The sequence below is a fragment of the Ixodes scapularis genome, unplaced genomic scaffold (genome assembly GCF_016920785.2).
Source record: "Ixodes scapularis isolate PalLabHiFi unplaced genomic scaffold, ASM1692078v2 ptg000597l_1___fragment_1__unscaffolded, whole genome shotgun sequence".
NCBI classification, from domain to species: domain Eukaryota; kingdom Metazoa; phylum Arthropoda; class Arachnida; order Ixodida; family Ixodidae; genus Ixodes; species Ixodes scapularis.
Window position 1 is genome coordinate 97,040 of NW_024610006.1, and position 6,000 is coordinate 103,039.

Below are 6,000 nucleotides of genomic sequence, written 5' to 3' on the forward strand. Positions count from 1 at the left end.
GCGGACGTCACCAGAACGTGCGCCTCTTCGGTGTCGGTCAGTCGGCGGCGCTTTTGGTGAGACAGGACGGCCTCTTCGAACAAGAGCCTCTTGACCGACTTCATCCGCTCGACGCGGTACTTGTCGGCCAGGAGAGAGTTGGGTGGGACTGTTCGTTCCATCGCCAGACGATGGGCCTTGTGTAAGATTTCGGCGTACAGCGGAATCACGACCTTGGAATAGATGCGAGGACACGCGGCGTTGTTAGCGCGAATGTTGTTGTTACGCAGCCAGTTGGAGAAGCGCTGCTCTATGGTGTTTACGTACTGGGACAGAGCGTCCGCCTTGTCGGTCACTGGTGCCACCACCACAACGTTGGCGTCGTCGACCACGAGTCGGTGGCTCGCTCGCCTGTGTAGGTCGGGTGTAAGTGCCAGTGCCGAGCGCGCGAGTTTGGGTAGGCGAGCGAATATCTCCTCGGCGCTCAGATAAAATTCGGAGAGAAACTCTTCCTTGTCGGGGGTGCCCCAAGTGGCCGCCTTGGCGACTTTCCACTCTTTCACCAGTTGCGGAGAATGTCTGTAGACGGCCGCGGCTCTGACCACGTCGTCGTCCAGGTCCAGCGAACCGTTGTGCAAGACGAGTCGGTAGCCGCAGCGAATCAGGTCTTCCACGTGGCCGCCCTCCGTCTGTAGAGGAACCACTAGGCGCATGACGTTTGGGATCTGGCCGAACGCTTCGGCGACCGCTTCGTACGGACCCGACCCGTGTCTCTCTTTTAGGTCTTCCAGGTAGGCTTCCTTGACGCTAGAAGGAACGAAACCCACCCTGAGCATCACGGGTTTCACCTGACCCGGCGTGCTGCCGTTTAGCGACGCCGGCAAAGACACTCTGTATCCGAGCGGCATGCCGTAAGCCACGGCGCGCGACATGCCCCTGCTCATAAAGGAGCGGCGTATGACGTTTTGAGTACAGGGAACGATCTTCGTGGTGTTTATTCGCAGGAAGGCGGCCACCGACTCGTCCCAGGCCTGGCTAGTGAACAACTCCACGTTGACGCGGTTTAGGTAGTTTGTAAAAGCGTTGCCCATGTGCGTCAAGAACCAATCTTCGTTCTTCAAGTATTGATCCAGCGAATAAAGTTGTACCGGTGGAGCGGACGGTACGGCAGTCGATAGGTCTCTCAGAGTCGTCTCCAACATGTATTTCCTAGTGTTGTCCATCAGGCTCTTTACGGTGCTACACAGTTGCGAGTCCAACTTTATTTTAAGTCCCGTAGTAGAATCTAAAACTAGTTCCACCATTTCGGTCGAATCGTAGTTTACGTTCAAGCGTCCCTGTGGAGGGTAGATGCCCCACGTTTCGGGGTGATCGTACAATAGGCCGGCGGACAGTGCCGCGCAGTTCGTGTAGCCGTAAGTGTCGGCCGCCGTCAACAACCATTCCAACGTGCTCACAAACGGTAGCGAGTAGAGTTCGTACACTGTCCACAAGTCGTTGAGGTCTTGCAAAGTGTCGGTGGAAAAGTATTTGATCACTAGAGGCTTGAGGCTAGAGGCCCTGAGCACTACGGTTGGTACTTTTTGTGGCGGTGCTGGTGCTGGTGGCGTTATCGTAACCTTTGGAGTTATGTTTGGCATATCGAAAATGTCCAAGTCTTTTCCGTACAACTCCTTATAAGCTACTTTGACTTTTTCTCCGAAATTCTCGTACGAATAATAGCCCGTTAATATCAATCTCTCTAACGGTTCGAGTGCAAAGACGCTAGTCTCTACGGTGCCCGTTTGGCCCAACTTCAAATCACGGTTCGTGCTTTTCGCATATTTGTCACACATTGGCATTGTGCCCATTATCCATTCTACATCTTTCTCCGGTACGTGCAATTTCAAATACAAGGAGTTCCTACCATATATTCTTTTAAAGAGATCTAGTATCGCAGGAAACGACACCTCCGAGCTCGGTCTATTCACGACCACCTCGTCGGATCTATTACATAGATCAATTGTGCTCCTGATAGGAGCAGTTTGGAACTCTTTCACTAGAGCGAGCACGACAGATTTTACAATCTTCGTAATATGGTCGTCGGTATCCTCCTTGGTGATCTTACTTTCGTCTATGGCTTCGCCCGCCCCTATTAAAGAGCTATACCATTCGCTTGCTTTCGTCTCTTTCCGGGAGTACAATAGCTTGGAGAGCAGAACGTAACTGTTTTTACACTTTAGGAAGAGGGGCATGAACGGAGCTCGCTGTCGGTTGAAGACTCCCCAGCGCACTCTGTGACGATCCACCGTAAAGACCCTATCGTCGTGCGCGGTAACGAAGGGAGTGTCGTCGTCGTACGAGAGGTATTGTCCTTGCATCGGAATGTTTGTGCGACGGGCTGATTTCAGCATTCTCGTGGTCGCGTTTTGTCCGATCGGATAAAACACGGCGGATTTCTTGGTCGCTACGCTCAGAGCGGTGGACGTTCGAGTAAACAGGTGGTTGATGCTACTCGGTTGATAGTTCGAATAACCCAAGTCTATCCAAACCCCAACGCCTCGCGCAAATTCTTCGGCAACGTAGTGTTGTAGCAACAACTTGACCTGACCGTGTTTCTCCAGGTACCTGACTTCGTTCACCGTGTTCACATACTGACGGACCAAGTCTTTCGTATCTTGCCGCATGGGAAAAACGCAGTTCCACGCCATCTGGCAGTGGTCGTCGAATCGAATGGCCATCTCTTCGGTAAAGTCTCCCTTGGCTAACATTATTAGTTCTGCGCTGGCAAACGTAGGTGGGAAATAGGTTCCCCATTCCTCGGCGCACTTTCGGATCACGCCGCTCATTGCCGGTAGCATCTTCTTCGAGTGCGCGGAGAGAGCCGACGCGGCGTATAGACAGTCCACGTCCACGTATCTCACCTCAGAGACGTTCGTGTCTCTTTGCACCACGTTCGCGGCGAGCGTGAACGTCAAGGGGCGACTCAGCAGATCGGGAGGGGTATCCCTACTTTGTCCCGTAGCTTTCTTGACCATAAATTTGGGAAGCATAAAACTATCCCCCTCTAGTACACAAACGTCGTCTTCGGTTGCGTTCTGAAAATTTAAATGATCTCTTATAGTAGTGTTTGTAACGTAGTCGCAATAGGCATATTGAATGGCCTTAACTTTGGCATCAGGAGTAGTTTCGAAGGAATAGTAAAAACCGGCGGGCAGTATCCTGCACCAATCTACGACTTCGTCCTGCTCCAAGTCCAAGAGCTTGGTGAGCTGCGGAGCCAGAGCTTGCGCCAGTTTGCTCGGCGACCTACTCAGAGCCCTGGGGTTGTCGGCGATAAATTTCTGCCGACATTTTGCAGAGTCAAAGTCTAATTTCGCGGACCAGTAGTCCACGAAGGCGTCGTAATTCAACATTTTTTTGTTATAAAACGCACCGATGGATTACGAGCAACTGGCTACGAATCGAAAGCGACTCGCGATGGACATCGCGAACCTCGTCGGGCGCATCTCTGACGGCAAGGAAAGGACGGAGGTAGTGGTAAAGAGGTGCGAGCCCGTGTCCAAGTTCTTTGACAGAATTTATCTCGCGCGCTTCGAGGACTCGCTCGCTTTCAAATCCACGAGCGCCGTACTGCACGCCATCGACGAATTCGTGGACCCGACCTCTCCGAACTACCTCGCCGCTTTCGAAGCGATCTTGAATGCAGCTTTAAACGGAGTACCAGTCTCGTCGGAGATAGAAAAGGAAAGAGACTTGAAGCACGCCGAAATAGGTTCCCTCTTATTGTCGGAAAACAGAGTAGAAGAAACTGGCTACGTGGAGAGTGGCCGCTTTCACAAAGACGTGTACGCTATCGCCGATTCTCTCGATCTGAATCACGGCGATAACCGTCTGGGTCCTTTGAGCGTCTTTGTGAGCGACCAAGGCGCTAGAGGAGTAAAGAAGCCAAAGTTGACTACATTCGGTCGGACGCGCGAAGTGAATTTCACCCCGCAGGGGGCACCTGTGAAAGCAGGTGTTTGGAGAGTGGCGTCTCCACGGACCCCGAGCTCCGCAGGGGGCGCCTGCACCTTTGGTGCTAGGTGCTTGGTGAGTAGCGTCACCACGGACCCCAGCCGCGTGGGCCACCATACCCGCACGCAGGGGGCACCTACTTTAGTAGGTGCTTGGTGAGTGGCGTCACTACGAACCCCGAGCCATGTGGGTTCGCCCACCCACGTCTGGCTTTGCGTGGCTTAACCCGTGTCCGGGGAAAAGGGGACCCTGGTGGTTGAGCTGAGCCCGGGGTATGTTTGGACCCTTCGGGGCCCCCCGGGCGAGGCAATACACCGCTTCGACCCCTGCTTCTCGTAGACGGGTGTCCTGGCTTGGCCCGACCAGGATGATTCAGCCAGTCGCCTCTTCTACCCTCTTCTTCCTTCTTTCACTTTTCCTCCCGCCCCTTTCTCTTTTCTTCTACACTCTCTTCCTTCCTTTTTCACCTTCTTAGGCGGCAAGGGCCAACCTTGAGTGGAAACAGGACCTATCCCTGCAACCACACTAGGGTATAGTGCCCGGGCAGCACTGGTAGCGTAATTGTGTCAGCCAAGCCCTCTTGCTATGGCACATTACCTACCCCCTTGTTGGGCTCCGTGGTGGGCGGTGCACCCGGGCACTGAATTTTCTTCCCCATCTCTATGGGTCTGCACAAAAAATCCTTTCTTGATCGGCCCCCGAAAAGGGGTCGCACCGAAGCTTCTACCTCGCACGAGACACATTCTACTCCACCTAGATTCCCGAAATTCTTAGTACTCCACTCTGAAAGTGACAAACCGCTCTCGAAAATGTCACCATTTCTCGTTGCAAAAGTCCTGGAGAGTGTGGTTGGGAAGAATTTCAAGGCTAAAAAGCTGGCATCAGGCGATTTACTTGTTGAAATTGAGACCAGCCACCAGAGTTCTGTGCTCCTTGCACTCAACTCTGTGTCGGACTACAAGGTTACCGTGACACCCCACAAGACATTGAACACCATCCAAGGAGTCATCTCGGAGGACGACCTTCTGGACGCGTCTGAGAGCGAAGTAGTGGAGGGCCTTTCTGACCAGGGGGTTGTAGCTGCAAGGCGCATCTCCTTGCGTCGTGACGGCCAAGAGCTGAAGACGAGGCACATTGTGCTTACCTTTGGGACCACCACACTTCCCGAGTCTGTTAAAGCTGGATACCTTTTCTGCAGAGTTCGTCCGTACGTTCCAAACCCCAGAAGGTGTTTAACTGTCAAAGATTTGGACATGGCTCACAGAACTGCCGCGGCAAAGCCACATGTGCTGTGTGGCAAAACTGACCATGCAGCAGACTCTTGCTCCAACGACGCAGTCTGTGTAAATTGCAAAGAACCCCACCCCGCTTACTCCAGATCGTGTAAGACGTCGAAAGATGAGAAGGAAATTCTTACCCTTAAAGTGAAAGAAAACCTCTCATACCAAGAGGCGCGTCGCCGCTTCGCGTTTTTGCGCAAGGGTGGCTTTGCACAGGTGGTGCAGCGGGGACCTGCACCACTGAAGGTTGCGGTGGCAACTCAGACATCCTTCCCGGATGCTAGGAAGCCACTGCAGTCCCCAACACCCCAGCTGAAGCTTCAGCTTCCTGGGCGTTCACTATCGGCTGGTAGGCCTACATCCTCCTCCAGCGAGAGTTGTTCCTCTTCCACGGGGCAGCAGCCTGTCCCCTCTCATGTAGAGGGCTCACAGGCTGTTCCTCTTACCCAAGATGGGTCGGCTGTGTCCGCACCTGTCAGTGCTTCGCGGTCTCCTTCCAAGGAGAGGGGACCACGCTCCCGACCGAATTCTTCGGAGGGAGCGTCCTCATCCAAGGAGCGGCACGATTCTTGTGCCACTGCTCCGACACCCAAGGGGCAGGAGCAGGTGGACTTGGGCGATTGCCTGCCCAGTACCTCTGCTCCTCCGGTTGGTGGAGGTCGGGGCCGGGGCCGGGGTTTTTCACCTCGTGCCCGGAGCCACCCTAAACCGGCTAGAACAGCCTCCGCCCAGGAGGCAGAACCAA